Genomic DNA, 12,351 nt, shown 5'->3' with positions numbered 1-12,351 from the left:
GGTTTGCTGGGGAAGGTTTTGCTTTGTTTTATTGCTTGAGTATGCCTTCTTCATCAATTTAATTCTTACATCCTTGATAACTCATTGCTCCCTAAGTAATTTTCACATTCACAGTTCAGAGAAGCACGACCTTCTAAGGACAACCAAAGTGACTCGGCGTTGAGAACTGCAACATTCACCCTTTAGCTGTCTACATCCTCCAAAGGAAAAAAGCTCTATGCAAATTAAATGTAAAAATCAAAGATAGAAGCAAGTGAAAAACCACTCTAACGTGAAAATTTAACACAGTACTTGAAATCTTTCCTTCACTGAAATACGTATTATATTAGACACTACTAGTTAGAACTAGTAGTGTTCTGGGCTATGTTCCTTCTACAGCTGTCGCTGTTACTGGACAGACGACATTTCTAGTAAGCAGCAGTTTCTCTTAAAAAGTGCAAATGGGGTGAGTAAAATGGTGATTCCTAAGCAGCCAGTCACAAATCTTAGTGACCCCTTTGTACAGGGTAGTTATAGAGAGGTCCACCCAAGATCAGGAGCAAGTGCTCATAAACATACTGTGTCCCTCTAAGATTTTAAAAAAACATGCTGGGAGGGAACATACCTTTTTCTACCATAAACTGAATCTCATGTAGCTACTACACTAAGTGGAACGCTAAGAAAGCTGCCCAGCATCACGAGATGCGTGACAAAACACAAAGCTGACAACACTGATTTCTTCCTTAATGTAAACCTCAGTGTCGCAAGAGTTGAGAAGGCTGCATATGCCATGCAGATTGTACAAAGAGAGGGGCTGCAGATTGCGTTCCTGCTGGCAAGGCAGAGAAACAGCCAGAGGCTGTTTCCCATCGGGCCAGCTAGGCTAAAAACTGCTGGCCAAGTGCCTTTGCGGATAGCCAGCTGGGACCTCCTTCTGCCTGTCCAAGTGGAGAAGAGTTTGCTATTCCAGTTGTCTCCAGGAAGAAAAGAAAACTGAAGGGCCCATTTCACAGATCAGGTAGGTACACAAAGTGGTTGGTCAGTTGGGAAGGAAGGGGGTGAGGACTGCACTGAGATGTGCTCCCACCATCTCACCACAAATACCTGCTACATCAGCCACTGCAAACCCAGAGCTGAAGGCCCAAGCACTCCTCCTCCCCTTGTTTCTCTTGCTCCCTTCACAGGGAATCTCTGCTTAATACACAGCAACCTCAGCTTGAACCTGTGACACATCCAGAGCACGCTGCGTAGCAGCACTCGCCATCCTTATGAAGCACGGATCAGGCAGAGACCTGCGCCACGCCGTATGTAACCTGCCAAGTCCAATGTGTCACGTCAGCTTTCAGAAACTTTTAAGTCTCCTGGATGCGTACGCTTAAGTTTTTTAACCATGGGATTATGCTGTCAGTGTTTCTTGCATTTAATATACGTCCATGTTATGATGAACACCAGCAGAACCGGAATAAGTGTTGCAAGTTTCCTACAAAAAAAAGCCCCCAAAATCCAAAACTTTGACTCCTCAGGAAAAAACAGCAGCACTTGAGAATCCAAAGTACAGTAACACTATAACTGTCTGCCAATAATTACTTACAATAGATTCCTGGTTTTGCTTAACCACACTGTCAGATCATCCTCAAAGTAACAGTTTTTAAGTGGGATCTGATTCACGTTTCAGGTTGAAATAGTAATATTTGGCTTATCAATTTAATCTACAGAAATTATTTCCACTGTTTTGTGTATATGAATAAGTGAACCGATAGGGCTGTCTTCAGAAGCTCCTTGTTCCTAGAGGTATAGAGGTAAATCTGATGCATCAAAAATGACAAAAGCCCATATAAAGACTTTCTATGAAAGTTGCAAGAGATACTGTCAAGTTAATTCATTAATTAGAAGTTAGGTAGAGACTCAAAGAAGAGCTAAGCAATGGTCCCGCAGGTGCTCATGCTACCAATTACATGACGATTACCACTGGCTTTATTCCAATAACACTTCCACCAGTAAGACCCACAGACTTCACTCCAACACCCGGTCACTAGTAATGGAAAAAATACACCAAAGACTCCAGACACCTGGAACGAGCTCTCACCAGTTACGTACAGCAGCAGCAGAAGTGGACTGACCAGCAACGCTACCGCAATGATATTAAACTACAAGACTCGATTAATGAACACATCAAAGCGAAGTGTGCTTTACAGTCATTTTACTAATAAACAATTTACAGCAGCAGCCTGTTCCACGTGAAACTGGGCATTTGGAAGTCAGGGGACTATACCAAGCTAGAAAATTAAGAAGGATAGGCATCTGTGCAGCCGTGTATAATGAAGAATCAATGAACAACTTCTCGTATTACACCAAGGATACCCGCACACACAGTGTTTCTTTGACCACAAGAAAAATTAAGAGTGAAGACTACAAGAACAGATGTAAAGACGTGGGGATAACTGTAACCATCCCTCAGTATGAAAGAATCAAAATATTTTAACCTTTTTTTAATATATACCTGTCTGTTTTACACACAAAAAAGAAAAATAGCTGGAGAGCTGATACTGTTTGCAATACTTTTAAGCCTCACTGCATGCAAGTTTCCTAAAATAGAAAATATACCACAGGCAAAAATCCAGGAAGGCTGACTTTTCTTTCATTTGGGAAGGGTGGGGGGAAAAAAAAAAACCAAACCCAAACAATCCAAACAATTACATACCAGAGAAATGTTTCAAGCTGATCATGCAGACACTTCAGGAGATAAAGGAAAATACACCTAAAACAAATTCTGCCACTGTTTTAATTTCACTTGCACATGCAACGCTTACAACAGATGGATGGCACAATCACATATTTTCAGTTGTCTGAAAGTCATTGATTTTAAAGAGTTGGCTTACCTGTAAAATACGGATGTATGAAAACACAAACCATCGTTAAAGAGAAGAAAAAAAACCCAAAACTTAGAAATTGCTAGGTGGTTTATTTGTTAACTGCAGCCAACATGTAGTAGGGCAGCCTTCTGCCCGTCCTTGTGGGGTGCACAGCAAGTGCACAGAGAAAGGAGAAGGGACATGGAAGTGGAAAGGATATGCCAAGTAGAGAAGATGCAGGTGGTAAAAGTATCCTCAGAATTATAAAGAAAAAAGGTAAGGATCTTGGGATGGTGGAAAAGAACAAGATACATAGGACAAACAATACAATGGATCCTACTCTTTCTGGGTAATTGTGCACATATGCTCATCATGTTTTAGCATTAGAATTTTTTTTTTCCCTTATTGAGAGAGAGTTATTTCCATACTGGAGGTTATTCATCTTCTCTTCAAAAGCCCAGGAAGCAATAGCAACTTCATGAGATGAACTTTTTGTTTAAGTGAACAATGCAAGCAACCACACATGAGGGACTAATGCAGAGTATTATGGGAAAACATTATCAAAAAGTGGAAGAGCGATCAAAAGCTTTCTGATGTTATGATAGCACGTTAATAAAGCCACTTTTCCTCACCTGTTGTCATCGTTCAAAGGGAGGGAAGCAGACCCAGAAAAAGTAGGGTCTTGAAACCAGGTTACAAGGATGAGGATGGTGTCCATACTCCAGGTGAGACAGCAAAGTGAAAGCTTGGAGACAATCTCCGCTCCAGAAGAGGACTGGAAGTGCCAGTGATGGATCATTTCTGAAATGCATTACTAGAGTTGCAGGCTACTTGAATCATAATCAAGATGCCCATCTTCCTGTGGTGTCCACATCAAAAGTGAATGACAACACTAAAGAAATTACGTTCATGCCAGTTGCTTGAATAAAATGGCATTTTCTCTCCCCACTTCCCCTCTCCTAGCTGTTTTTGCCCCAAACTTCAAAGCCTTATTTGCATTCATACAAAATCTGTTTACAGTCAACTTCACTGCGACACTGGAGCTTACCCCCGCTCTGCCCCCCCAAAGACACAAAGCAAAGCTGGTCAGGTGTCTCTGAACCACAGAGCCAGCTGCTCCTAACCAAGCTCACAGGAAATAGCAAGGAAAATATGCAGCATTTGACACATCTGGAATAGATTGCAGAGTCTTTGAAAACAGTGTCCCAATTCCCTTCCTCCTGCTGATGAGATTTCAGGCTACCAAACTGCTGCATCAACTACAGAGGATTAGATAACATGCGTACATTTTTAACCCCACATACTCTTTCTGTCCAAATGAGAATTTTTCCAAGTTAGTCCAGAAAAAAAAAAAAAACCACAACAAAACCAAGTATCTGTACGAAGCCTTCTGCAAAACGCAGTGGAGCAAACAGAATTAATGCAAACAGCAGACTCTTACTTAATTTGGGAAAAATGATATAGTTGGAAAATCGTACTAGTTGATATAGTAAACAGAAAATTAATCAATATGGCATGCTTTGCACAGTTCTATTAACTCATTAAAAGAAAGGTCCTTACAGTTTGCTGCCATAAAATATGAGATGAGAAGAAGGGATTGGTTAGTACCTATTTTGCCAGGTAATTTGTCTATAATTCCATGTTGACACAAATATTGCAGTGTGCATTTTTCAATGTGAAGTACAAAAAATAAAACCCAAAGCGTAAAGTCTTAATTAGCAAAACAAAGCAATGTTTTATTATCTGCTTCTTTTTCATATGGACAATGAATGCAAAAGAACACAGAAACAAACATAAGTTTAGAAGGAAATCCCAATCAGATATTGAACATAATACTTAATTTTATTCTTTCCATAAAAAGCTGGGAAGTGGAGGTGCCCCTAAAGTTTTAGTCACTTTCAGTATCTCTGAGAGATTATGAAAGTGAATAATGTGACCAGTTTACATATGTATATTTAAAACATTCATTATAGATACAAAACTGAATACAGCACTAGCTTAAAACAACATAAACCTCACTGTTTTTAATGTTAGTAATAAAAAGGCAGAGTTCTAATACAAAAAGAAAAACTGGAGGAAAGTATTTGTATCTTTTTTCCCTCAAAGGTGCAACCAACAACCAAGGTATTTTTGCAACTGAGATTCCAGTTGTACAAAGGACCAGTCGAGAGATGTATTCTCCTACTTAGGGAGAAGCATAAATTTCATAAACTTTAAAGGAAACCACACATGCTTGAACAGCAGACAGTACCCCTTAAAGAGATGATACTTATAAGAAAGTAATGGTACACCTTAAATGAATACTGGGAGAGGTGCAACACACATTTTCTACTTTCAGAGCTTTAAAAGAAAGATTTATTTTTTTTTCTTCACAGATTATTTCCAAAGCTACCTTACATTTAAATTAGTTTACTCTTAGGAAATGGCAAAGTATTTATTCTAAACAAGCGTTGTAAGATAGCTATATGAATTTATTTTTTTTTGAGAAGCCCTCAAGGTGAATATTGTATTTACACTGAACTCAAGCCTTCTTAAACAGAGCCAGTGTTATAACCCAGGGAATACATTTGCAATACTCTGTTTCAGGAACAAAGATGCACCTATGAAGATCCAACTGCATAACCAAGGACTAAAGATGTAAGGCTGTCCATCGCTGCTAACATGAACAAACGCTATCTTTTAATGGGATCATGCATATGAATAATGATTTTCAGGCTCAAGTCCAAACCAGTTAATAATAATTCATGTGAGAAAAGTTAGGATGAGACAACTCAATGCCTTTACCTCCAAAATTACATCTAATAGTAACTATACCCTTAATAGCCAATTAACAAAAAATATGTATATAGCTCTAAGATTAAACAAAATTTAGAGAATATGCTGTTACAAAATATATTTTGACATATTTCCTAAGAAGCAATTCAAACAGCCATTTATGCAGAGTTATTTACAGGGGACTCAAAGTGGAGTATCAGTTTTAAGCAAACCAGTATATTGGTTTGAATTTGATAAAATATTGGCGAATAAAAGTTTGTGACAACAAGGAACTCTGGGGTTTAATAAACTTAAAAATGTCTACACAATCATTAGATGAATCAAAAGTATAGAAAAAACTGTCTGAACTCGTTAATCTGAATCATTTAATGCATTTCATTGTACTCAAAGTTCAGATCAACAAGTCAGTGGTGCATACACGCTGTGAAACAAATTACCACTTAAATCTTTCAGATACAACAAGCACAGATTAACCAAGTCTGACTGTACCTAATCTATACTAACAGATGGTTTGTTCTTACTTCAATACTATCTTTTTCCTAAGCACATATACAAATGTGCTAAAACAAAAGGCAGCAATTATAAATATTTACTAGAATGACCAGAACTGGTATTTGAGCATAAACCATCCTGTCATTCATTTTTGAAGCCGTATCTTCACTAATTTGTCTTCTGGTTTTAGTAGTCTTCTATCCTATTAACTCAGAGGGCTACAGATCATCTGGAAGTTTCACAATGGTATAGGAAAGGAATGTCTGTTCGATGCAGTCTAGAGATAAAGAAAGAGTTGTACTTCAGTTCGTCGCAGTGATTTACCAGAATAGCGTTGCTAACTGATGTTAAACCTAGAAGCAGCAAAGACACAGTTTGTTCCCCTCCCATGTCAGGATAGGAGTAAAAAGCAAAAACTTACTGTTAATTTGTTCTCATTTCAAAAGAGCACCTGAGAATATTTTGTAACCGTAGAGGTAATTTTTGTTATTAAAACTAATAGTCAGTATAGAAGTTACCTGTCTACACAAGAACAAGGACATTTAAGTGTCAAAGCAATTAATCTGAACTTCTTGATTCAATACCTAAGACACTTTAAAAAATAATAATATTTATGCGTCCAGCTCTCTAAACACTCCACAGATCTTACCAGCCCATATATCTCAGTGATGCTTACAGGTAAAGGAAAAATTCAAAGCCACTGAACTCAGATAGGACAACTTGTGAGCTTCAGTTAATGCTGAATTAAATAGTGTTTTGTCCCAAAGCAGAATTTTAACTGCAGGAGAGCAAAGAATCCCTATCCTACACTCTCATCATTTTCTTCATGCTACAGTTTTCAAATATCAATTAGTCCTAACAATTATTTTTGAAACAGTATCTTTAAACTTTACTGTACTGAAAGCTAACAGATATTTTTAGTCTCGTCTCTACAAATTTTGGTATTCTGAAGAGGTTACCACATTACTAAGAAAAGGAGTAATACGTAACTATTGTAAAAAGGAAATGCTGCCCTGCAGTTGCCAATTTAGGTAGGTTACTAAAAGGCAATATACACCTTAGTTATTCAACTTACCACATACTTTTGACAAAATGGCACATTAAAAAGAAATATTAAGCTACAGTTATGTTATCAGATTTCTTCCATGATCAAGAACTACATATATATAGTATAGCATCGATATTTATCATTAGCTGTTTTTGAATGTAATCACTGTCTGATATAAAAGGAACCGTTTTTTTTCCTAGGCAAATACCATCTCAGTTTTTTTTCATGCGTCAATAATGTGTTGGTGGTTACTTCATATTGATTCTGTGACCAATCTTGGAGAAAAGTTACGAAACCCTGCTTTATTATAGCAAATATAGCTTCTCAGATAAGCCAAAATACAGTATTTAAGCATTTTAAGTAAACTGCAAAGTAATAAAAATGCTACAGTACTTATTTCTAGGCTTAAGTTTATCTCGTCATGCAGTGTAAGTAAAAAAAAGTCGAACACAAATGGAGACCCCTGGTTTAAGTCACACAGCGAAGACCAATAGATCCACCTAACGGATAAAAAGTATATCTTTAAAAAAAAAAAAAGAGTGGATATGTGCCAGACCGACTAGTCAGCTACCTGAAGGATATATAAAGCACATCACTGCATACACAATAATCATACTTGTACACAACTGTCTTAATCCAGTCATGTTAAAGAGAGACAATACTCATCTATTGTCTGCATGTTCAGACCCATGTCAATCAGATTTAATACACAGGCAGATTAGTGCTTCCTAACTTGCTGACAACAGGTTGGCTACTAAAGCCAGTTTTCCAACACAAAGGACAGGCAGCAGATACTGCTTCTTGCTTAGGAAAAACAACAGGTTCCTTTTCGTTTTGTTACTGAACATTAGTTCCACGGAGGACTGGAGGCAACTGGGATGCATTATTTACTTTCAAATTTCATGACTCCAAGAGACTTCAGATATTTCCAAGTCCATGTAGAATACGTACAACATTCATGACAGATATTCAAAAACCACGCAACTTCTGTTTCATGACAGAAATCTGAAATACTTACATTAAAAATAAATAATCGTTCTTCTCCATTTTCCTGGAGAAGATAATCTTACCACTAAAAATTGCTTACCTTCAGTACAAGAAAAAAAATCTTGTTCTGTGAGCAGCTGCCATGCTTTCAGACATATTTCTGACTTTGAGATAATTAACAAAGCCTCGAAAGAAAAGGAGGAGTCCTGAAAGCGTAGAAAATGCACAAAATTAAGTATATCAACCTAAGTACACACTATCCCACATTATTCTCATTAAAATAATTTTTTTAAATTTAAATTATACAAAGTAAAGCAAGGTCTTTATGCATCATTCACAAATTCAACAAGCAAGTCCCTTGCTTTTATCTTGTGATATAAAGATATGGCCTTATGGAATGCTTTTCAGAAATTTTACACACAATCTGGGTTCAAGTATCATCTGCTAAAAAGACTGCATGAAAATACAGTCTTTAAGAAGGGAAAAAAAAAAGAATACATGCTGCACATTCTTTTCAAGTAGAATTCTTAAAATAAGTTATCAGTGTGTTAGAAGACTACCTGAACCACAAAACGCACCTTTAGAAAAGTGTAAGATAAACATATTGCAAGTCAGAGAGGGAAAAAAACAAAAAACAAAACACAACAAACAGACACTATAGATTGCTCTAGCAACAAGACAGTAATAAATTATAGTAGATTATGGCTTGAGATTTAACCATCCAGGAAAACGCACCTGTCCAAGAGGAGGAAGAACAAGAGTCAATTCAAAGAAAATTAATCAACTTGTGTTATGATTACATTTTTTTTTGTCAGCTCCACATTTCAAAATATTTTTAAATATTTAAATTTAACTGCATTTGAAAGAATATTTCAGCTCTGGTAAGAGGAACAAGAGATACAGAACAGTCACACAGAAGTTACCGTTGCAACAATGGAAATCATTTACATGATGTTGTCAACATCATTTTACCAATTCAGAGATTCACTGGACATCTGAACAAACCAATCCAGAAAACAACATTGTTGTATGGCGGACACAGCTCTTTGGTCCATTTTCCTCCACTAAGTAAACTTCAACAGATTAATCCATTCATCAGCTGGATCAGGGAGAATTCACCAGAGATAAAACAATCTGCCCAAAGAGTTGGGGGGCTGAAATCTGAATTCCCCCTCCAGTGGAGAAAAACACGAGCCTAGAGAGCAATTCTCCTCATTTACTGAACACATAGGTACCTTGACAATATATGCTTTTGCATATAGTATACACACATATGTATTAAGATTCCAAAGGTTCAAACGAAATCTAAACTGAGGCTTAAGAAGTTTAGCAAAGGATTTCATCCTTTTCTTTTACATCCTAATAAACAATCTGTTTGGTTACACTGCTATTTTCCTACATGATGCACTTTTTGTTCCTGCTGTCCTGGTTGAGACCCTGACTTTTTCCTATGATCATTTCTTCTCTAAATGCTTTTTGCTTGAAAGTTTTTTTTTAACTTTTTCTTTTTTTTAAACCAAAGCCTCATTAGGATAGACATACAAACAAACAAAAAAATGCAACAGAGAATGGTCTGCTAACCAGTGGAACTTCGACATAAGCCAGACACGTTTCTGTGATTAAGGTGAATTCTGCATGGAGAAGAAAGCAGTAAGATCTGGATCAAAAGCCTACTACAAAAGCTGCTACTCAGACGTTACCAGAGATAGTCCCATGTTCAACTGAAAAGCAGTTGAAACAGCAAAAGGTGGGCAGGCAGCTCTTCAGGTGCTTCAAAGCATATTTTCTGCATTACACATGTTGGGAAACCAGTCCAATTCAATGCATATTTTGTATTTCTCTGTTTAGGGGAAAAAAACCACCACCACCCACTTTCCATTGTGTTTCTCAAAAAGAAACATTGGTCAACATTTAAATTTAAATATTAGAATTGTTTCTCTTTTCAATTTGTTCAGTGTACATGACAGCTCCTTGGAAATAGATCACTTTACTTTTCCATGAAGCATGAGCAATTTTTCCAGATGTTGAGAGAAGGGAAGGGAGCAGACCAAGATAGGTGAACACCAGAAGAGAGGAAAAGATGGCAATAGGTGGGCTCAAGTATGTCAAAGGACTATGCAAAACAAAAGAATCCAACTTCGGCCATTCAGTTCTGAAGATATGCAGGACATGTTACTTCGGGTGCTCTAATGGGAAAGTTACCTGAAACAATGAAATACAGATCTGGTTGGTAGTGCTGCCATGACTTGATAATACTCCTCCACGTCCTGCTAAGTTGCTCTGTTGGGTTAAATCCTTCTACAGAGTTTTAGCAGTCTTGGTATATCCACTTTATCAGTTTAAAAACACTGCCAGCATATTTCATGCAAAATATTCTTAAGACAAGGGAACATTGACTGCTGGATGCATACTGCACTCTACAGTGCCTTTTATTCCAAGGCATTATTACAAACTTTGTGAGTTAAAGAAAAAAAATGTATCTTCAAACAGTTAAGACTGAAAATAAGGTTTTCCTAAATCTAAATGAGCTAACTTCTGAACAAGTGCTGCAAAAGACTAGTAAAAAGAGGAACTTCAAATGCACAGCTTTTTCCATAGAGACAGTGGGGGAAAATGTAAGGGGAAGAACACACTATTTTCATCCAAGTGAAAAAAAGTGTCAAACCTTAATCTCAGGCACCACAAGTGTTTCTTTTAATTAAAGATTTATCTGGAGATGTTTGTACCTGTAAAGAGTCATTTCACTTCCTACTTAAACACAATCACCTCAAACAGAATATGAAAGCATTCAAGGGACTGATGCTGTCATGTGTTAAACATTAGCAGTTTCTATGTATCTCAAGCAACCAAGTGCACAACAGTAGAGCAAGCTGAGTATTAAGAAGTCTGACAAATGCCCTCGAGCTTTACTAAAAGGCAGACAGAGAAAGTTTTAGGTAGTATCGTTTAAGATTTCTGACATTTCTTGTGAGATAAACAGTGAGTCACAAATAGTCAGGATCTCAGTGTTGCGTTTTTTTTTTTTTAAATTTACTCAACATTTCATTCTAACATTTGCTGTTAGCCACTTGAGTCAATTGACTCAAAGGGAAGAGTGCCACCTACTGAACCAGCAACAGTTTACCATGCTTCCAGAGTTACAAAATTAAATGGATAGTAGGATTCACTTCTGTAAAAGAAAATCATTCCAGATTCCATATTAAAATTACAAAATCCACAGTACGAAAAAAAGCTATAGTATTTGAGGTTTGGTATATCCTAATTAAAAACAGACAGAAGAGCAGAATTTCACATATGTAAGACTTTGAACGTGGGCAGACAGACCTCTTAAGAGAAAGCTGACATCATCGGAGCACTGTGATCAGAAAGCATGAAGCCATTCTCTTGTCCGACTGAGAAACTACTGATGCAGTATGCATTTCAAAGGACTAGAAAAGGACATTTCGTGACCTATGTACAAGACAGCAGACTCTGCCTTCCTAGGATCAGTCACATTTCTTAAAATTTAATACCTGACATACAGGTTTATACATGTAAGTACTAGATATCACTCACTTTTCAATATGTTCTCTACATAAAGACGAAGTTTCATTACACAGTTCTGCACCCCTAGATCGGTAGAAGCAGCTTAAAAAGTACAAATTACAAGTCTCAGGTATGTACATAATTAAATACATAGAACAAAATTTTTTGAGCTGAAGGTCATTTGAATAGTTTGCAGTTCACACAAGAACACCACTATGGTAACCAATAACCTAGTGAATACTATGGAAATAAAAACAACACACAAAAGTATCAGCAGCTAAAGAAAAACACATAGCTAAACAAGTTACAGAACTCTTACTTACAATGACATTATCCGTCTTTAAGTACTTCTACATCAAAACAGAAATGTTTTCAATTGCCACTTACCAAGTACAAGAAATATCCACCAAAGCCAGTACTGTCCATTGAAATATCCAGTAAAATAATCTGAAAACTGAAATTCATAGGCAAGGCTTAGCTGCAGTAAGACAGATGACTAAGACATATTTAATGCACTACACAAATATGCAAAGCACAGAGGAAAAAGCAAATTTAAATAATAGTAATATATTCAACTAAAACTCAAAACTGGTATTTGTGCAGCAGTTTAATGTACAAATAAACACTTTCAGTGTCAGCTGTCTGTGGCAAAGCTATTTTAAAACCTCTAAAAAAATACATGTGTGTATATAA

The 12,351-nt window shown here is 36.9% G+C and overlaps 1 long non-coding RNA gene across 1 annotated transcript; it reads right to left on the bottom strand.

Annotated features, from left to right (window-relative positions):
* Nucleotides 1-5,768: 5,768 nt before the first annotated feature.
* LOC104167442 lies at nucleotides 5,769-12,123 on the bottom strand. The gene is made up of 3 exons (XR_696501.1): nucleotides 12,046-12,123; nucleotides 8,234-8,339; nucleotides 5,769-6,375 (listed from the first exon to the last, which is right to left on the bottom strand). It is a non-coding gene; the product is annotated as an uncharacterized LOC104167442 (long non-coding RNA).
* Nucleotides 12,124-12,351: the final 228 nt, after the last annotated feature.

Source organism: Cariama cristata, unplaced genomic scaffold, assembly GCF_000690535.1.
Source record: "Cariama cristata isolate BGI_N322 unplaced genomic scaffold, ASM69053v1 Scaffold37969, whole genome shotgun sequence".
Lineage (NCBI taxonomy): Eukaryota > Metazoa > Chordata > Aves > Cariamiformes > Cariamidae > Cariama > Cariama cristata.
This window is presented reverse-complemented; position numbering and strand designations above follow the sequence as displayed.